Source organism: Pinus tabuliformis, chromosome 7 (assembly GCF_031772625.1).
Source record: "Pinus tabuliformis cultivar Carrire ecotype Pingquan chromosome 7, CPIR1, whole genome shotgun sequence".
NCBI lineage: Eukaryota > Viridiplantae > Streptophyta > Pinopsida > Pinales > Pinaceae > Pinus > Pinus tabuliformis.
The window spans coordinates 681798531-681821762 of NC_142293.1; the positions used below are offsets into that span (position 1 = coordinate 681798531).

The 23232-nt window shown below is 36.1% G+C and overlaps 2 pseudogenes; one reads left to right on the top strand and one right to left on the bottom strand.

Moving 5' to 3' along the window:
• Positions 1 to 1197: 1197 nt before the first annotated feature.
• On the bottom strand, positions 1198 to 7591 carry LOC149249307 (LOB domain-containing protein 25 pseudogene; annotated as a pseudogene).
• An 842-nt stretch (positions 7592 to 8433) lies between these two features.
• The window catches only part of LOC149249308 (heat shock protein 90-5, chloroplastic-like), a 45691-nt pseudogene continuing 30892 nt past the window's right edge, over positions 8434 to 23232 (top strand).

Sequence of the window (23232 nt, forward strand, 5' to 3'; positions counted from 1 at the left end):
CACAACAGCCAGACCCTTGCATAAATGCCAACTACACAAAACCAAAGCATATTCCTTGCAATATTTTATATTTAGTTGAGTTCAAGCTCTTCTATCTGAATTGTGTTTGTTAAATAAAATAAAATAAAATAAATACTGTAGTTTTCAAGGACTTCAAAATTTATTCAATATTCTTTGCAATCTTAGGATTCAATTTCCAATGTCTTCAAAAGTAAGATTTCACTTTTGATATTCATAAATTTAGGTTACAAAAGCCACATCTCACAGTTCTCGAGTATCAATCTATCAGACCTAAAATCATAGACAGGGTTCATAGCTAGAGAATTTTCATGCTGTGCAATAGGGAACATAATCTCAGGAATATCGGAGATAGGAATTCCTTGTCCTTACTTGATGTAAATAGCTTCACGGGCTCTATAAATACAACAATAATATCATTTAAATACATTCATAAATATATGGAACGACATCATACAACTATTTTCACATCTTTTCAGCTAATAGAAAGCTATGTGTAATCCCGAGATTTGAGGTGTTGTGCATGTTTCATGATTTTGGTGATTTCTCTGCCTATGAATAATTAACAAACTTTGATATGATCTAATTAAATACTTTAAGGGAAATGCTAATCTAATTATAAAGGATGGCATCCTGTTCATAAGAAAAAAATACAATTTTAATCCTAGATTTCGGGCATTATAGCCAAGCCCAAGAAGTGTTATTTTCCGTCAAGATTCATCACACTTATCTTGAAATGACATGACAACCCAAAAGTAAGAACTGGAATCAAATAGGAGAATATATTTTATGCTTCGGCCATTCATCATATAATATTAGAAAGCAGATGAGACTTGAATTTCAACTAGGAAAATAGATTTACAACACTCGCTCGATAGACTTCTACAACAAACCCAAAGATAGTGCCACTCTTCATAGACATCAAGAGGTGATTTATAGACGCAACTCTTGCAAAATTTTCACATCAACACCTAATAAGATATAATGAAGCTTCCATCCAACTTGCAGAATAGTAAAAGGTCGGTATGGTAACCAAAAATGCATTATATCTACAGTAAGATCAATGGCAGTTTAATGGAGAAGTTTCACCATTTGATATTTAACAAAAAAAATATCCATATACATGAAATTTAGGTCTTATAAAAAAGCTACCACAAGAGACTAAGGGAAAGACAAGTGTCAAAAACTTCCTCCTCTACTTCTGCTTCCGCTGTCACTGGCAGGCCTGGATGAAGAATATAGTGCATAGGCATGATTTGTCATACCTAGTGCAGCGAGGCCAACCTCGTAGGAACCATTGATTCTCAAGGCCAATTCTAGAAGCTGCCCTTTATTCAGTTGTAGCTCCTATATAGAATTAGGGAATTCCACTCAATTTTGTTGTTATTGTTCCCTAGTTGCGACATGAATCATGTGAACACTGGAATAAGCTGGTAGCGTGGAGCCTGGACTATGTGGAATAAGAACATGCTTCGTTGTAGAGGTGTATTGAAAAAGGTTCGCATGGGCAGTTGCCAGTTCCTTCTATAGTTGTTGCACCTGTCTCTGCAGAATGGAGATCGCTCATGTTGGAAATATTAATCCCAGCCATTGCCTTAAACACACTCACAACCACCATACTTGCCCAGTCAACTTTTGCAAGTTCCTATTTTGTTTACAAGCGGAAGCAATGAAGTTCTGAGCAGTAGTACAACGCTAACCATTCTTCAACACATCAGAGAGTTAAAGCACTTAATGAAGTTTGGTAAATATGTATGGCCAAACATTTACTAAGCAACTCCTACTTCCTGTCTGCAACCTCTACAAGTTCAGAAAATCCCTCATTTTGTATAATTTCCCATCCTGTGTCTTAAATATTTGCTCTGTCATCTATTAATGAGTCAAAGTTGTATGTTTTGATAAATACGATTGTAAAATTCATTTTCAATGTTGAACAGTAGAGAGGAGTCAAGTGTATAAGTCTAAGAGGTACTGAGCAGAAAATCATCGAGGAAATATTGGTGGGTGAGTGAAAACAAGTTTTATGGAGTTTTACATATAGTTACTCTGCAACCCTAGTGAAGCTTAAATCGCAATAAGATTTTTGTGTTTTTAATTGGAGTAGCAACCTCCAATTTATCATGGGAATGTATTTACATATGCTTTATAATATAATCCAAAGTTTGGTTTGTTGTGATATGGCCTTAAACCTTTATGAGTATATTTACCACAACCATTTGGTTTTTACTCTCTTTTGTTGTGCATTTAATTTTTGTTTCATTTAAGCCTCTGTCTAGTTGCGATGTGCTTGCCGCAAATAAATATTTTCTTGCCACAACCGATTTCTGAGCCAAACTCCTCACCTATGCCCTTGCAAAATTTTCTAACATGGTATCAGAGTAGGTTAAACTTTGTTAGTATAAAAACAAGTGTTTTTACTAGCAATTAAAAATTGTTTTGAGGGCAGATTTTTGAAGTGTATTTACCAGTAGGTAGAAAGTTTTTTTTCACTAAGAAATGGAAAACATCAAGCACAAGCTTGACTAATCCTTAGATACCTCAGTTTAATGGGGAAATTTATTATTATTGGGCTATTATAATGGAGGCCCTATTTTCTTCTCAAGACATTTGGGATTTGGTGGAGAATGGCTTTCAAGAACCGGCAGATGCAATAGCATACAATGCCTTGTCTCAAGTAGAAAGGGATTTGTTGAGGGACAACAGGAAGAAGGATGTAAAATCCCTCTTCTACATTTCTCAAACAGTTCATGAAAGTATTTTTCCAAGGGTTGTAGTAGCAATGAAGTCCAAGAAAGCATGGGACACCCTCTAGACAACCTACCAAGGGATGGAAAAAGTCAAGACAACAAAACTGCAAATGCTGAGAAGAGACTTTGAAACACTTTGTATGAAAAAGTCTGAGAATGTGGACTCATTTTATACACATGTAATTGGGTTTCTTACTTAAATCAGGTCTCATGGTGAGACACTTAAGGAAAGGATAATATTTGAGAAAGTTTTGAGAAGTTTGCCAGCAAGGTTTGATGCCATTGTTGTGGCCATAGAAGAGACAAAGGATCTCTCACAATTCTCAGTGGATGAGCTTCATGCAACACTGATTTCGCATGAACATAGACTGAATAGAGCAACAAGCTCCTCACAGGAGCATGCGTTCGAGACACAAGTTTCATTTGGTTAAGGTAGAGGTATAGGAAGATCATATGCTAGAGGAAGAGGAAGAAGCCCACATAGAGGTGGAAGAAGCAGCCCTTCAAGCTCAAGTGGAAGAGGAAGCAATCAAAATCCAAGTCAAGGCCCAAGCAAAAATCAAGCACAAGGTCAGAGGTATGATAAATCTCAAGTTCAATGTCATTACTGTAAGAATTATGGTCATTATACAAATGAATGTAGAAAGAAGCAATACAACATTAGTAACAAACCAAGTGTAAATTTCACAAAGGAAAATCAGAACCATGATAGCATGTTTTTAGCTTGTAATGTAGCATAAGAAAAACAAAGTGATATATGTTATCTAGATTCAAGGTGTAGCAACCACATGTCAGGGAACATAGAAATGTTTTCCAATCTAGATGAAAATGTGAAATCTGAAGTGAAATTAGGGACTAATAGCAAAGTCTCTGTCATGGGCAAAGGAAGAGTTAATATCCTAACAAAGAAGGGGGAGAAGAAGTACATTTCAAATGTTTACTTTGTCCCTATTTTGAAGCATAACCTCATAAGCATTGGACAACTCATGAAAAATGGCTACAATGTCTTTCTCAAAAATGATGGGTGCACAATGTTGGATAGGCCTCCAAGCAGGAAGTTGATTGCAAAAGTTCAGATGACAAGTAATAGGATGTTTCCCCTAAAAATAAGATCAGATTTTAAGGAAGAAGGTGCACAAGCACAACTATAAATGAACTCACAAGAGGATGGAAGAAAAGATGCAGCGGTCACACAAGTAAAATATCAAGCAGAGCTCAAAGATGAAAATTGGTTATGGCATTTAAGATTTGGTCATCTCAACTTTGGAGGTTTGAATTTGCTGCATAGGAAAGGCATGGTGAAGGGATTGCCACTCATATAAAAACAAGACAACGTATGTGAGGGATGCATCTTGGGCAAAGAACATAGAGAGACATTTCCGGGAAGAAATTCAATAAGAGAAAAGGCACCCTTGGAGATTGTCCATTCAGATTTATGTGGACAATGCAGACACCATCAATTGGTGGCAACCATTATTTATTGACCTTCATAGATGACTACACAAGGAAGACATGGGTCTATGTCCTAAAATAGAAAGGTGAAGTGTTTGAGCGCTTCCGTCAATACAAATTTCTTGTTGAGAAGCAAAGTGGAAACTACATAAAAGTCTTGAGGACTAACAAAGGTGGTGAATACATCTCAAATGAGTTCCTTCGCTTTTGCAGGGAGAATAGAATTCATAAGAAATTTACAACAAGGTATACACCTCAACAAAATGGTGTCGTGAAAAGGAAGAATAGGACCATTATGGAAATGGAAAGGAGTATGTTGAAGGCAAATCATTTACCAAATTATTATTGGGCTAAAGTTGTCGATTGTGCAACGTATTTCATTAATAGGTGTCCAACCAAAAGTGTCAAGAATTTCGTTCCTGAAGAAGCATGGAGTGGAAGAAATCATAGAGTCACCTGCATGAGAGTATGGATGTGTGGCTTATGCACATGTCCTGATGTGTTGAGGAAGAAGTTAGACAAAAAGGGGAAGAAATGCATATTTTTTGGATACAGTGATGAATCCAAGGCTTACAAGCTCTACAATCCATCAACGAAGAAGGTCATAATCAATAGAGATGTGCAGTTCATAGAAGAGGAAGCATGGGATGGAATTTTAGAGAGGACAGTCAATGTCAAAGCATGTATACCGCATGAGGACAAAGAGGAATTGACAGAAGCAAGAAATTCCTCAACAATGACTCCCTCTACTCCTATTCAAGCGCAACATAGCATGCAACAAGCAAGACCATTAACAAATAATAAGACAACATTGCACAGTCATGCAATTGCTTCTCTAAGCACGCCGCAAAGAGCAACACCAAGTGACATGTCGAGCTCATCTTCAGCAAGCATAAGAAGACCAAAATTAAGAAATTTAAATGAAATTTATGAGAAAGATAAAGTCGATAGTAGCGGTGATCTGAATTCCTTAGTTGCATTATTTTGTCATGTAGATGACCCAATCCATTTTGAAGATGCAATCAAAGAAGAAAAATGGGTTGCGACAATGGAGGATGAAATAGAAGTAATAGAAAGAATGACACATGGGAGTTAGTGGACCTTCCTCAAGGAAAATAAGTTATTGGAGTGAAGTGGGTCTATAAGACCAAGAGAAATGTTGACGACAAGATTGAAAGGCATAAAGTGAGGCTAGTTTCCACAGGATACAAGCAGCAGCATGGAAGAGATTATGCGGAGACGTTTGCGTAAGTCACGAGGATGGAGACAATGCGTATAGTTGTGGTGATTGTCATGCAACATAAATATAATGTGAATCAAATGGACGTAAAATCAGTGTTCTTGAATGGAGCGCTGAAAGAGGAAGTGTATGTTGCACAACCGCATAGTTATGAGGTAGAAGGCCAAGAAAACAAAGTGTATCAGTTGAGAAAAGTTCTTTATGGGTTGAAGCAAGCACCACGTGCATGGTATAGTAGGATAGATGCTTACTTGTTGGGCAATGGTTTCGAAAATGTGACAGTGAGCCTACTTTCTACATCAAAGAGAGTGATGGTAAGATTCTTATTGTTGTCTTATATGTAGATGATTTAATTTTTACAGGCAGTGATGATTTCCTCATCGTTGATTTCAAAGAAGTTATGAAGAGTGAATTTGAAATTACTCACTGGGGGTTGTTAAGGTATTTTTGGGTTAATAATTGAAGCAAACAGAAAATGGTATTTTTATTTCTCAAGCAAAGTATGTAGCAGACATTTTGGACAAGTTTAATATGCTGAACAGAAAGCCCGCACCAACTCCAACTGTCATGGGGTTGAAGTTGAGCAAATAATATTGCAGTAGCAATGTCAATCCGACATTATACAAAAGTATGATAGGCAGGTTGATGTATTTGACCACCACTAGGCCTGATATAATGTATGTAGTAAGTCTGGTGTCGAGGTTCATGGAGATACCAAAGGAAACACATTGGAAAGCAGCGAAAAAGATTCTAAGGTATGTCAATGGGACAAAACAGTATGGTATTTTGTACACTGCAACAAATGATTTTAGGCTAGTTGGTTACATTGGCAATGATTAGGCAGGAAGTGTCGATGACAGAAAGAGCACGTCAGGATATGTTTTTCATTTGGGTTTCAGAGCCATTTCATGGGCCTCCAAGAAGCAGCCAATAGTGTCATTGTCAACAGCAGAAGCTGAATATGTCGCCACAACAGTAACAATGTGTCAAGCAGTTTTGATGAGAAGGATGTCAAGGGATTTGCGCCATGACCAAGAGGGAACGACAACTATTTTCTGCGACAACACTTCCGCAATTTTATTGTCAAAGAATTTTGTCTTTCACAGGAGGACCAAGCATATTGATGCTAAATATCATTTTATTAGAGATTTGATTAACAATGGTGAAATTGTGTTGTAGCACTACGGTTCACAGGAACAATTTGTTATATTTTCACAAAGCCATTGGGACATGAAAGTTTTGTTTATCTCAAACACTGTTTGAGAATATTCAATGGACGCCGTTGTGATTAAGGGGGAGTGTTGGAAATATTAATGCCAACCACAGCCTTAAACACACTGACAACCACCATACTTGCCTAGTCAACTTTTGCAGGTTGGGATTTTGTTTGTAGGCGGAAGGAGTGAAGTTATGAGCAATAGTACAGTGCTAACCATTCCGCAACACATCAGAGAGTTAAAGCACTTACTGAAGTTAGGTAAATATGCATGGACAAACATTTACTACGCAACTCTTACTTCTAGTCCTTCATAAAATCCTTCATTTTGTATAATCACCCACCCTGTGTAATATTTGCTCTATCATTTATTAATGAGTCAAAGTTGTATGTTTTGATAAATATGAATGTATAAATCATTTTCAATGTTAAGCAAATAGAAGTAGAAAGGAGCCGAGTGTGTAAGTTTGTGGGTACTTTGTGTTTTTACTTGGAGCAGTGGCCTCCAATTTATCATGCGAATGTATTTACATTTAATTTTTGTTTGAATTAAGCCTGTGTCTAGTTGCTATGTGTTTTCTGCCATTGAAGATTTGCTTGTCACAACCGATTTTTGAGCCAGAGTCTTCTCCTTGGCCCCCGCAAAATTTTTCTAACAAGCCCAAAAGACCCATAAACGGGATCTTTCAAACGAGCTTCGGCTTCATAGGCCAGAAAATTCACGTGTCTTCCCGCTGATGAGGCCCTAAATTGTTGAGAATTTTGGTCACATTGCTTGCTCCGAAAATCTTGTGAACATTGGCAAATTCTTGAGGTTCTTCTCGAGGAAAATACGGTGCAAATACGCACTCTGAAGTACACTTTCTTCTTAGGAATTTGCAACGCAGGGCAGGGTGAGTTCCACGAATTCCAAGCCATCTCTGCCATGGAAGATAAACCATCATGCTTTATTATGGCGGAAAAGAAATCAGTACCTGACACATAAATATGACTAACTACCAAGTAAATAATTATATTAATCAGTATAGAAAATAACCAGAAAACACACCATTTCTTAATATACAGATTGTTATGGTTTGTATACTCCTATTTTTTTAATTCCCAACGGGCAGACTAGCTGCAAGATCGAAATCGTCAGGGTAAGTACCCGAATTGGGTTGCTGAAATTTCGCAGGCACACACAACTGGAAAATCTTCGTTTCTTTGAGTGCCACACGGCTGCCGTTGATGACGAATTTAGCAGTCAAAGTACTAACCCTGGTGGCCATCTGGGCTCAACTTTTGAGTGGAAATTGGCCTGAACCCTAACTTGTGCTCAACTAAGCGTTTTATGAACGGTTAACCCTGAATCAAAACACTGTGCTTTGAGTGTCATATGGTACGGCTGTATCTCATAGGAATCGCCACAACTGCTCGAAATTCAAAGATCTTCCGTTCTCGCGTACAAACGCCCAATGCAGTACTGTTACCAACCCTCATGTACTGTATATCAGAGACGAAAATAACCCATTTGTTTCTGGAAACAGGATGATCAATATCGTAATCTAATTTAATTTCCGGGTCTTGCGATCGATCTCCTGTGACTAGCCTCTGAACATACATATGAATATGACTAAATCGAGATCCCAGTTTCCTCAGGGGCTCAACTCCCGCCCCGCCGTACCAGACACCACACTAATAAAAACAAGGAAGGAGGCGCTATAGAGGAGTTAACTGTTAGGTTTGTCAATGTTGGCATCACAGCCTGGATGAATTGGAAGATGGATTGGAAGATGGAGATGGTACTCCAAGTACCTATCAGCTTTTCCCAAACAATAAAAGGCTATGATATGAAAGGAATGCAAACAGAAAGAGGGAGGTGAGTATGGACCACACGATTGAATACAATCTGCCCAAAGTGGAGGACTAAAAGGGGTAGGCACGTGGAGAGCCTTTCTAATTCTATTTCTAATTTTGTGTTTAGCTTCATTGCATTGAACGTATAATTTTTTTTTTTTTTTTAAAAGAAATGGGTCTCTCTCTCAAGTTGCTGTTACCAAGTCTATACTTTCATATTGGTGTTTTCTAAACAGGTTGAGTTTTAGGCTAGAATTTAGTTAAATTTTTTTAAGAAGTTTTAATTTTTGTTGTTTAAAATAGGTTATTGATTACATATATGGATTCAACACTTTAAAAAACATTTGGATCACTAGGAATGTAGAGATTCAGCACCTTAAAAAACACCTGAGGCAGTAGGATTATTCAAACTTATAATTCTAAGAAATCCCTACTAAATTTAGAACAAATTAAATCAAAACATATACCAAAAAAATACTGCAAAACTTACAACAGATAATCTCGCTTTCATATTCATTTAATTAACAACAATACATCTAAACATTAAAACTAATTATTTTAATATCAATAAAAAGGAATTTGAAAAACTTACAAAAAAAAATATTCAAATGTGAAAAGAAAAACATAATAATCATATAGCACAATCACTTGGAATAATTCTAATTAATTTTTTTGGTAGTCTAACTAAATTGCTCTTTTTCTTTAAAATTGAGGAAAATTCTTTGATAAATTCCGGCAGAGATTTTTGTAAAACAAGGTTAAGGTTGTTAAACTTCAAAATTTCGGGTGCCCCAAATGTTTTTGATGGTGCTGAATCCATTGCCACTTTCAAAAACATGATTTAAACACTACTTCTTGTTGGGTATACGACCAAAGTCCCACATTGACTAGAAGTGGAGAGGATCATGGGTATATAAGGATGGACAAATATCTCCGTTGGTATGAGGCCTTTTGGGGTAAAGCCCAAAAACAAATCCATGAGGGCTTAAGCCCAAAGTGGACAATATCATACCATTGTGGAGATATGTGGTGTCCAGAGTCCTAACAAGTGGTATCGGAGCCATGCCCTGAAGTTAGTCAAGTGGATGAATCCTCGGAATGCTGAACGAAGGTGGTGGGCCCCGGTAATATCACGATGGGATCCGTGGATGAGCTCGGTTAGACAGGTGGTGTGCTCCGGATTCTTCATGGACGTGTCCTGGTCCCAACACGGTGAAGAGGAGTTGACCTGGGATAGAGCAAGCTCTCGAGGCAGGTGGTGCTTCCATGTAAGGCGTGTGCTTCCAACGCATTGGAGTGGAGAATCCTGGTTGGTAGAGAGTGGATGGATGGATAATCGTTTGAGGGGAGGCTCGATGGTCCTTTGTTCGAAGGGAGGATTGTTGGGTATACGACCAAAGTCCCACATTGACTAGAAGTGGGGAGGATCATGGGTATATAAGGATGGACAAATATCTCCATTGGTATGAGGCCTTTTGGGGTAAAGCCCAAAAACAAATCCATGAGGGCTTAGGCCCAAAGTGGACAATATCATACCATTGTGGAGATATGTGGTGTCCAGAGTCCTAACACTTCTACAGGATTTGTTGAAATCACCAAAAGTAGCCTTACGACAATTCCTCTTGTCCACTTTTTCTTAACTTGTACTTATTTAAGCATATCCAAGCATTTCCAAAAATAGTAGTTTAACTGAGGACACAATTTTGCTCAAAAATAATGGAAATTTGATCAAAATTTTGATCCAAAGTTACAGTGGTCAAGCTTCACGATTTTGGGTTCCTCCAAATTTTTAATGGTGTTGGATCTATTTCCAACATAAAAATAAACTAAAAACAACTATTTAAACACTTTAGCAATCAATTTTTTTTTTAAATTTCTTTTCCAAAATTCAGCATTAAATTTTCCATCTTGACTAAATTGTGGCTTTAGTGGCCTGCGTGGACAACGCCTTTGCAAAATGCATCATGCATTATCATCCTCTGTTACCGTGCGACTCTCGATCTCCATGGAGTTTACAAACATAATTAATACATTCATGAACGAAAAGCAGCTAATCAAAGCTGTTGGATAACGCGGAATACGTAATTGTTTATGTATATATAAACATGAACAAATGAACACGCCTGTAATAGCAATCCCCAAACATATCAAAAGCGCGGCCATGGATAATGAATATAGTATGTATGTCAGCTCAGATCTCAACCAATGACTGTAAATAATCTGGCACCAGAGAGCCTCGTGTGTGTCGCATATTTACCAGAAACTGCCACCAACTTCTCACAAATCCGAACAGAACAACACCCAGAATATTCTTGCACTATTTGATTAATTTCCAGCTGTTCTATATGAAAAGTTTGCCATGATATCTTATTTCTAATTGCATCAAATGGAAAGTTCCTGTAGCATTCTTAATTGGCATAATTTATTGATCGAGATTGATCATATGGTTGATGAATTTCAAAAATAGTAGTCCCATAAACATTGAGAGAACCGCATATATATATATATATATATATAAAAGCTGACTTCACTGTGCTAGGATTTTTTAGATAGGTGCCGTATACATCCACTCAGGGCTCGAGGAATTCTATAATGTATATACTATAATGCTCAGAAGATGTCGCAATCTAATCTAAAGAAGATTTTCAGAGAAAGTCGGCATGGTAGGAATAGAGGTACGGGCAGGCGCACAGTCACCAAATATAATCTATGATATATGATATATAGCAATTGCCATAGGATGCAATTTTACAGCCTTCTTCTTTACGTATATATATTAATATGTATTAAGTCCCTGTTCCAATCATTCCCGACAAATCATTACACAGCGCAATAAAATGGAGCACAATTCACGGGATTACTTCAGTACATATAGCAATAAAATGGATTAAAATTCATGGGATTACTTCAGTCCGGTTTTCTTAATCACTATTATATTTCTTTCCTAGCTGTTCAAATCTCTTAGCCAACCAAATTATTTTCTCTAGCTATTCAAATCTCTTACCCATTTTAAAATATGTGCGAGTGATGATTGCATAAATGCACGGGGACTTTTACTATATAAGGAGATATAGGGATTATACACAGCACCTATATCGGCATCAGTGGAAACTCCGAAACAAATTAAAAATTACAAGATACATTTGGTATGCATGTGCATAATACGGCCCTACATTTAAAAGTATTGCTTCAAATGTATAGATACTTTTAGCTAGCCGGTCAAAGTCCATTGTATATAGTCTCACATAATTAGCCACAATGCTTGCTGTGGCTCGTGTTTAGTTTTTTTTAATGGGGAAAGCAGTGATGATATAATCTATGATGGTGATGGATGTACCATTATCATTGCACGAGAAAACAAGAATTTCGATTTCTTATTAGGAATGCATCCCCTTCGTACATAGAGTGTAGAAATCAAACACATGTGAACGAACAGTAAGTATGGTTGGTAGTACTTGTTAAACTAATGGGAAAATATTGTTATTTGACTTCCTGCTTTCTTGTTTACCGTAATGATGATAGAGATAGGATGAGGGAGGGTAATGATGATAGAGATAGGATGAGGGAGATATTTATTGAAGGTTTGAAAAAAATTGTTAGATTTTTTTGGAATTTGATAATAATTTTTTTTGTGAGATTGCAATGTTTTGTTATTTAAGTTGTATTTTTAAGTGTAAAAATGAATTCAGTTTTTTGGCAAATTTTTAGGGCATTTATATAGTGCAAAATCAACAATTTTTCTAAGAGGTGATAAATTGAGATGTACATTATATTTGTATTTTGCAGTGTTGCTCTTAACTATCGAACATAATTCTTACAACTTAGATTAATTCGCTATCCTTGGGTTGCAAATTAGTTGTTGATAAGGTGTAGTGTTAAGGCATTCCATGGGACATCAGTGGTTCAAACCTCAACTAGCTTGTGTAACATGTGTGGGGCCACGTGGATACACTTGTAGGTTATAGTGGTAGTAATAAAAAAAAAAAATCTTGTATCATATCAATGCCAGATCCACCCACTTAGCAATTCCTCTAATCATAAAAAATAAAATAGAAAAAATGGATTGGAAAATATATTAGAAATTGGCTAAGGAATCACCTTTTTAGACTACATCATCATGATAGTGTTCTTACAAAGATTGCACACCATCTTACTAAGTAAAATTTTAATCTCAATGCATATCATGTCTTAAGTTCAATGTATTATGCATCACATTTATTTTGTTAAGAGACTTCTGAATAATTTATAATGTAATTATCATTCTTCTTTATGTTAATGATATTGTTCTTATGGTGAGAATCCCTATGATCTTGACAAGTGACTAAAAATTCTCAAGCATTCATGTCCTAGTATGGGTATGATTGTTCATATTGATAAAAGAAATATTATGGAAATAAAATCTAAGAATATCACTTAATGCTAATTTTATGCATGATAATAAAAGCTTGGAAGAAATTACTTCATACAAATTCCTTGCAATCGATCTTCATTACAAACTTGATTGGACCTACAATATTTAGAAAACGACAAATGGAGGGTGGAAAGCTCATCATGAACTTCGAAATAGTTGTAAATCATTGAACTTTTAGCTAGATAGAATAAGAAGAAACTCTTCTTTGAGAAACTTATCACTCTTATCATTTCATATGATTATGAGGTTTCAGGTTACATATCTCTAGAGAATCATGAAAAAATATAGAGCAAATCCAAAAGCATTTTATAACTTTTAATCTTAAAATTAAATGTGATACACCCTATCTTATCCTCCTCAAAGAGGTGAATCTTTCCCCCATTGAGAATATCGTTATGAATGGGTACTTAATGTACAAGAAAAAGATAAATGACTTGGAAGACAAGAGGCTTCCTAAGGTTGCTTGTAGCTCAAATTGGATCCTTGTCAAAATCTTTTGTAAACTTTGCAAAGGGCATTTTTTTAGGTGAAGTTGAGAAAATGTCTAAAATTTACTTGGAAGTTAAAATAAACCATTACAATAGTTGTCTTTCCAAGGTATCTCATTAAAAGTAATTCTTGTGGTGAAAAATAACAATAAAGGGGGAGATGCAAAGAGAATTGGGGAAGTTTGAAGGACAATAACAAAGATGAAAGCTTGAAGATTGTGATTTTCTTAAAGATTGGAGGATGAAGGAATCAAGGAGCCTATCCACGATGAGTGAATGTGTCTTTAGGCCATGTCATCTAATTGTTTTTTGCTAATGATAAACAATGTGTAGGGACCTACCTTAGGACGAATATATATATATATATATATATATATATATATATATATATATAAACCCAACTCAACATAATAGCAACTAATTATTAGATGTAGGAAACCATGCTCGTATTTTATTAACCAATAAGTAATGCAATTTAAGTTATCATGTTGCAAATAATAAGCAAATAAATATTTTCATTTTAAACTAATCATCCATTAGCAACATCCATTATGAAAGTCACATAGTAATTAAAAACACATCAACATGAGAAGCACGTATTAATTTTAAGGCACATACATCAATAGTCCATAAATTTGCAATTCAACCCTTATATATCCTTCACTTTTACAGTTTGGTAATTATCAAGCATGTAATAGAAATTTATGGAAAAACGAGGTACCATTCACCAAAGGGGTGGAGATTCAATCTCGGCTTTGTTTCTTCTTGCACTCCTTTTTTGTTATCCGCGTACACGTGTGAAGGATGTTGTTTCCCAACTAAACGTCATTGACTCACTAGTTGACCTCCCAACCTACTCCTTGGGTACTATTTTTCTACATAGACCCCCGAATTGCAATGGGGCTATAAAGTAGAGGAAGAATACTAGCCGATGGAGGAGAGCACTCCTGGCTCAAGAGTTCCCTCTCTAATGGCCTCCACCACACCAAACTCACTATAGAATTCATAGTCACTCACATTAGAATTATGTAATCCATCCAATAGTAGGGAAAAATTGATCCCTCTCCCATAGCTTGCTCCTTCTTTTATAGGAGGCTTCATATGTAACACTTGTCACTTCATGCAAAAATAATTATTTTTATTCATACAAAAGTTTGATTAGTCACCCATCCATGTGCCATCCTCTCACCAAGTATCTCCTAAATTATTTACTTAAATTCTTATTTAAAAATAATATTTTCCTTCACCCCAACATGATTCTCTATTTCTTCTCCTACTTGTCTCTTGACCCCTCTTTTATGCTCCTTATTTTGTGTTCATTACTGAATTCAACTGGTAGGTCTCATATTTGGTTCCCAAAATGCACCCTAGTTTATCTCAATTTGACTCTTATATGGAGATCCTTGTGTTGGCTCTTGCCACATGGAGGTTTTCTCATGAAACTAAATTTCTCTAATTTAAATTATTATTCTTTATTTTCATTCACCACCCTCTTTTTTTAATGAGGTTAAACTATACTAGTATTAATGTTTCTAATTAACTCTATATCATTTTCCCCTTTTTGCTAATTTAAAACACTTAGATACTTTGGAGTTACTTTTTGTGCACATTATCTACCTAAGATTTACCAAATGTGGGAAGGGTATAGTTACTTAATTGGTCTAATCTTCTTATTTCTTCCTAGTTTATCTTTACCCCAAGGTTTAGTCTTGATTTAGTTAACTTGGTTCTAAAACCTCACTTACTACATTATGTGAATTAGTATGATTATTAGATCTTAATTATATTTCAACGGTTTATTATTGATGCCAAGGATGCCAACTTAGTCATTACCTTCAACAAACTCCCCTGAAGTTTCAAGGGTGCCATGGAAATCAGTTTCTTCTTGATGCTAAGGATTCCAAGTTGGTTGTTCCCTTCAAGAAATCCCCTCGAATTTTGAAGGGTGTCATGTTGCTTTCCCTTCAGGCATCTAGTGACTATGAGAGGAAAACTAAGTGTGATGACGGAGACAGTTATCCTCTCTATGTCACCCTCTATAGTGCGACTAATGTTGTTGGGGATCAAGGAACCCACCTAGATGTGTGCCCCCCATTAAATTCCTCATGAGCAACCCAATCAAAGGTTTGCCCCACGACATCATGATCTTAAAGGTGAAGGTGTCTCAACAACTTTCATCCCAAGTCACAGTGGGAGTGCTAGTGGGTAAAATCAATGACGTTTTCCCACCCCTCCCATGAAGTTCCATCTATCTGTACAACCCCATCACCCATGTGTGAGTCATTCGACCAAGAAACTACCTTCTACATATAGCCACTAACATCTCATTAGAATTCACAACACAATTTTTAATTGAAATTTAATTTTTTTTGAGACAATAGTATGCAATTCAAATCAAATCAGAGGTCTTTGACTCATCACATGTAAGTGAACGGTCTCCTACCACACTCAATAATCATCAATAATATTTGTTCTTAGTACTGGTCATCGATATAATTACTTATTCTAAATCATAACCATGAAAAACTCATCAACATCTTCGTTAATTCTGAGAAAGAACTAATGCAAACATACAACATAATAAATCCATTGCATAACTATACCTAGTCATAAAACAGGTCCATCAAAGCTATTATCATCATAACATGAAACTAGAAAACAATTATTATCACATCCACTAATAGTAAAAGTTAGATATCAACATCTTTGTTAACTGTGAATAAGAACTAATATAAACATACAACATAATGAATCCATCACATGACTATACCAAGTCATAAACATGTCCATCATAACTATTATTATCAATAACATCAAGCTGGAAAATGATTGTTATCACACTTACTAATAGTAAAAGTTGAATATATGGATCCTCGATTTGAAGTCCTAAAAGAATAATGTATGATCCCTAAGGTTATATCAAGTCTATTATCATATCTAGGTCATTCAACTAGAGTAGTGCACTACATACACCCGCTCTTAACAATGGAATTCGTCCCAAAGTCCTTAGAAAAGTTAATGAAAACGGTGACGCATCTCCTCGACATCCTCTCAAGTGGTTGAATTGGGACTATAACTATCCCACTAGACCTTAATGTGGTCAACCAATCATCCTCTAAGCTACAAAGTTCATTGGTCTAGTATGTGAATTAGTTCGACCATCACCATTCGCTCATCTGACATCTGCAAATGACGTAAGTCAATAACATGCAAAGGATCTGAAATATAATGATGCAATATGAACACATGGAACACATCATGCATGCATTCTAGTGATGTAGGTAAACCAAGCCTATATCCCACTACTTCTTTCCTTCCTATGATTTCAAAAAGTCCCACAAACTGGGGAGATAATTTTGATCCCTTCCCAAAATTTATGGAGCTTTTTTGGGATCTTACTTTGAAAGACGCCCTATCTCCCACTTCATAACATCAATCCATCAAATGAGCATCAACATAGCTCTAATTTTAATCTTGTGCTTCTTTAAGCCTCCCTTTAATCTTGGTCATTTGTTCTTCCATCTCTTGTACTACTTCTTGTCCTATTAATAATCGATCCTCTAGTCAATCCCAACGAAGAAATGTTCTGCAAGACCTCCCATACAAGAACTCAAATCGTGCCACCTTGATGGAAATTTGATAATTGTTATTGTAAGAAAATTCAAATAGTGGTAAAAACTCTCCCCATAACTTTTGTTGATTCTTTACATACATTTGTAGCATGTCCTCGAGGATTTGATTAGTCATTTTTTGTTTGAATATTTGTCTCAGGGTGATGAGAAATGTTGAAGTTCAATTGGGTTCCCAAAGTTTCTTAGAAATTGATCAAAAACATTCCTATAAACATTTCCCCCCTATCTAATATGATCTTCCTTGGCATTCCATGTAATCTCACAATCTCATCAATAAAAACTTTGGTTATCTTAAGTGCCTTATATGAAGTCTTAATTGGTATAAAATGGATGCTCTTGGTCAATGTGTCTACCACTACAAATATGGAATCATGCCTTCTTGTGGTCATTGGCAGTCCCACAATGAAATCCATTGATATAACTTCCCATTTAGACTCTTGTACCTCATGGGGTTGCAATGACCCTGTTGCATGTTTGTGCTCACCTTTCACTCACTAACACTCTAAACATCTCACTACAAAATTTAAAATGTCCTTCATCTTCTTCCAAAATAAGAGTTGTTTCAGGTCCGCACTCATCTTCTTGACACTAATGTGTGCCATGTATACTGCTCGATTTGTTGTGCTCAAGATTATTTGATGTATATCTTCATTTGACGACACATATATCATTCCATGGAATCGTAGTAGTCCATCATTATCTAGGGAGTACCCTTAACACTTTGGGATCATTATTTCATCCTACCTTAAACTCTTTCTAACTTCCTTGTACTAAGTGTCCTCAACTTGTAAATTGAGAAAATCCCCTCTCAGGTTTGGCTTTAAGGAAATCACTAAAAATATTCAAGTTCTCCTACTTAAAGCATCTGCCACCTTGTTTACAGTTCCTTTCATGTAAGTAATATAAAATTCATATTCACTTATTAATTCGAACCACCTTATCTTTCTGGTGTTTAAATGATCATAGGTGAATATGTGTTGCTGTCCACAATGGTTAGTTTTTAGTTCAAAATTCCTTCATAGTAGGTAGTGTCTCCAAATCTTTAGGGCATAAAAAATAACTACCATTTCTAGATCATGTGTTTTATAGTTCTCCTCATGGGTTCTAAGTTTTCTTGACACATATTCTATTACTCTTCCTTCTTGTATCAATACGCACCCCAATCCTTCCTTGGAGGCATCAATGCAAGCCAAAAATTCCTACTTCATATCTGGTACTTTTAGGGTTGGTGCCATTGTTAGTAATTATTTTAACCTTTGGAATGTATATTCATATTTTTCAGTCCAAATGAACTTCTTGTTCTTTCTTTGGAGTTTATTAATGGGGATTTCTATCTTCAAAAACCCTTCAAAAAATTTGTGATAATACATGGACATTCCCATGAAACTATGTATTCCATGAACATTGGCTAGTGCTAGCTATTCGATGATGGCCTTGATATTTGTCAGGTCTACCGTTGTTACACAGTATTTTGTCACACTTCCTATTCCACATCCTGAAGTACCAAAATGTTGACAACTGTGAAGTGTACTCATCATGAAACACATACTGAAACATCCCTGAAGAATAGAAGAAAAATTTCCCTAAGTCAATTCTGGAGAAGGTTGAGAGAAACCCTAAATTTTAGGAACAATGCTCTTTGCTCCACTACTTTCCCGTACTGATGACAGGTTGCAATTCTTTGACCTAGCACTACCAATGCGGGTTTTGATATGAAATCCTGCGTTGAACCTCTTCTCCCAGGTTTTATCAAAATGGAGGAGAAGCTTCGTATGCTAGAAACTTCGAGAAATAGCAAGCTAGATGTTGTTGGGTAGAGATATGGTCGAGAACTCCCATTTGGAGCTTCTGATCCTACCTTTAAGGGACTTCCCCTTGAGATATGGACCTTCCTCCCTCTTTTGCGGATCCCTAACTCCCTCTCCTTTCCTATAAATAAAATCCCCTCCATTCCCAAATGGTTGGTTATTGATTACTTGCATTCCTATGAAGAGATTATGCCTAAATGCTACCCATCTAAATTGGAGAAGGAGTGCTTGAATATTCTTGGATTGGACATGGAGATCCACTAAAAGTAGGTCTCCAACATTAAGGCAATGTTTGTATGCTTCCCTTTTTTATTTATTAATATATGCATATTATGTTCACTTTCTGTAAATGTCTAAATATTTATGCATTTGGCTTGATACTTCTTGATCTATCGAGTAGTTTATGTTTGATATATACTATGTATGCTCTTGTATCTTGGATTTTCCTTTGATTTCTCTTGCAGGTACTTGGATGTAAGGAACAAGCAAGGAGTGAGCCTGGAAGCTAAGGGATTGAAGTCATCATCAACAGATTGAGAAAGTAGCATCAGAGCGAGGTAGGTTTCTCTCTCTCTCTCTGCAGTTTCAAACATAAGCTAGGAAAGTCTGCATTAGTTTGTTTAGTTTGTTGCTACACCCACTCATTGGGCTAGAGAGATCTCCTCTATCCACAGAGGGGATTTATCTTCACAACAAAATGGCGACTTCGTTGGGGAAGCTATAACCTCTTCATCTCTTTTCTTCATTTGACCTTTTGATTAGTTTGGTCGACCATTGAATTACTAGTTAGTGTGAGTCAGTATAGGTTTGGACATTGAATAATCACTGCTTTAGAGTGTTAGGTCTAGATTGTTTGTTGAAACTCTTTTTATTTTTTACCAATTTTCTTGCCCTACGCGTTTTTGACCTGAACAGTCATGCCACCAACACGCTTTTCATTAAAATAGTCACACTGAAACCACTTTCAGCATGGGTTTGGCATTAACAATCACACCGATCTCAAATATTTGAGAAAATTAGGGTTTCTACCCTAGAATCTAGTGTGTCCTCGCGTTTGAAGGTCTTTTCCTGTCCTCTATGTTTGGATTTGCCAATATTTTTGTCTGGTTGTCTTAGTTAATTAACAAATTAGTCTCATTGGCTTTGAAGTGCTTGAAGTCAAATTTGGTTGAGTTATAGGGTTTATAGGTCAATTAGTCATCACTTTCTCTTTGTTTTTGTCGCTGAGATACTGGTTTGTTGATTTATTGAGTCTTGTTTTCTGCGGAAATAATTGAAAACATCAGTTTGCATTTGTTTTAGCCTCTCTTTCACAAAGTTTCTTTTGAAGTTGCACTAGGTCATTTGAATTTGGAAATCATCTTTGATTTTAATCAAACATAGATTACATTGTTTGATTTTCAAGTTGAAAGAGTGCATCATTTATTGGTTCAAAATGAAAAGTGAAAAATATTTTCATTTAGGTGCTTTTGAATTAGATTTAGTGTTGCTTTGGTTGATGCATTAGTTGCATTAGAGAATTTGAGTCAGATTCTCATTTTTATTTAGTTGATGCTTTAGTTGCATTAGAGCATTCAAAATTCAAGGAAAAAACATCATTTATATAAGTTCATCTTAGTAAATGTGAAAATCATTTTGCTTTCAAAAAGTTGCATCTAGGATAGTGAAAAGTGAAGATCAATTTTACTATTCAATGGCTAGTTTTCTTCCTAAGTCCCATTGACTAGGTCAACCCTTTTCTTTAATAGTATTCTATTAGATTATATTATTATTTACTTAATAAGTTGCGACTATATCAATAAAAAATAATTATTTATTTCATAACAGCTAAATTTTTAACCAATTGATTTTATTTCACCAATGGCTAATTCTAAACGGCTAACACTGGAGAATGATGCATCCATGCTATTTATTCTCTTAGATCGATTGTTTTCTCACCTTGTCCTGAGAATGAACCACATTATTTGGTTCGAAACTTCGACCCAATCCTTACGATCTATCAATCTGGAACAATTTTCTCTAAATCGATGGATCACAAAAGTCTTAGATCTAACATCATTTTTACTTTTGATTATTTCATTTGGAAAGTGAAAGTTAGTGGAAGGCATGTTGTTTGATGCATTATTGATTGAAATTTCTTCCCTTGATTAGTCTAGCTTTCATCGAAGTGGAAAGTTTTCCTTTTCTCATATAGCTCCATCTTAGGGATTCATGTGACATCGTTTTGAGCCCAAAATGAAAGCATAATTCAAGATAAATGTTAAAATTTACTTAATTAACCTAAGGAGCATTTGGAACCTAACACAAACATTTAGAGGTCTACGCGAGAGACATGTTATGATGTCTATAAACCTAGCAGTTGTCGTTATCTGCCAGCATTGTATCCCGAGGGTGAAATCTCAATCCATGTATGGAAGTATATAGGATTGTCCTCTAGTAGACGTCATTTCATTTACTTTAACAAGTCTGAAACAACAAGTACTCGGCAATATTTTCATGCTTCAAGAGTCATAAAAGAGCTTAAAGATAATTCCAAGGGGTCACTTTTTCGTTTATTTTTTACGAGTCCAAAAAAGCGATAAAATAAAACTCATTGAATGAGTCATAATTAATCATCGTCACCATGTTACATGACTTGTCGTTGCAGAAGTGAAACGCACATTACCCATTTCGAGGAAAAATATTAAAATATAAGTGAAATATGCCCTAATTTGGTAGAAATGTCATTTAAAAACTTATAAAATCTCAAAAAAGTAAATCATTTTTACCATTCTGCCATTTTGCAAATCAGAGAGCATTTTTACCCTATTTTACCTCAATCTTCAGGTAAGGAGTACGATCAATCCCGAACACCATTGGTTGAATTGTTCACTGCAAGTAAGAGATCTGTCCCTTTCCTTCAATTTGGTTGTAATTTCATGCATTTCCATCCATAGATTAGGATGTAAGGAGGGCTTAGAAAAAATTTATGTTGAGGGCAATCAATGTGGGTTTTACCCATCAAACCCATGTTGCTCACCCTGCGGCCAACTGTGGCAGTGTGGTGGAAGCGCGGAAAAATACACACACAGACGCGTTAGTGCCGAGCTGAATTTTTTTTTGGAAAATCCTCCATGTTTAATGATTTGTTTCCATAGAAACTCATGAAATGTTGTTTTATGGATGTTCCATAGGTTAATCAACCAAAAATGGTGATTGAATGGAAAGAAAGAGAACACAAAACCGAAGACCATCAAGCAACCCAGGACCCAAATTGCATTGCTGCCCTTCAACATTGTGGGTTACTGAAACTCTTTCGGATTCCTGCAATTAAGAACCAGGTTGAGTTACTACTGCATTTGATTGGTTGGTGGGATGTGGATCACCAACTATTTATGATTAGGGACCAAAAACTTGAGATAGATGTCATAGACATCTATTTCATTATTGGTTTGTCCAAAAAGAGACAACAGATTCAGCTATTTGGTTCTCGAACTGGAGGGGAGATCACGGATATGTTGATTTTGAGACATTCCTCAGGCACTCGAAAAATTCAGAGTGGGAAGATAGATATAAATACCATCACTAGTCTCCCACAAAGAACAATCCTTCATACTATGGCCCGAGTAGTTGGGGCTCAGGATTTGCATGAAGAAACAAAGTCTCATTTCCAATATGCCATTAATTGTCTAAGTCCCATAAATTTTAACTAGTGTGAGGGATTGTTAGTCAATATAAAGAGCCAACTCACGAAGTACAAGTCAGGAAATTTGAAACAGTTCGGCTATGGATCCATCCTAGTGATGTTCTTCTTAGAACATGTACCATTATTTCTATATCAGTGGATAGAAGTGGATGCACCAGCACCCAAAGATCCATGGTTGATGAGGTGGCGTGAGTTGATGCCTCGAGAGGGAGGTGCTCAGCGGATGTCATTTCCCTTGATTTTTTTTTATGGTTGCTATAACAACTAATCATGGTAGATGATTGGGCATACACTGGAATAAATTTCTGAGGATATCCCAACCTTCCACTTCCATCAGGTGCATAATGGATTGATGCAAGTAAAAACCAGTTTTTAAAGTTTTTGATGTTTTTGATTTTTTTTTTTTTTTTGTGTACTAAGATTTGACACTTGTGAGTTTTCCAGATGTTGGACTAGAGAGACCTCTAGGGGTTTCTCTGATATCCAGGAGAGTGGCACGACAGATAGAGGATTCTCCCTATGAGGAGGGAGATGACTCGATCATTGAGGTGGAACGCAACTTGGAAGTCCTGACAAGGGGCATTCTAGAATATGCATTGATTGATGAGGTGCCACTTCAATATCATAGGCACACTATAGGGATGCTCGCTAGACTGCATCGGTTGTTGAACCGAATCATAAGAGTTGTGTCATGCTACC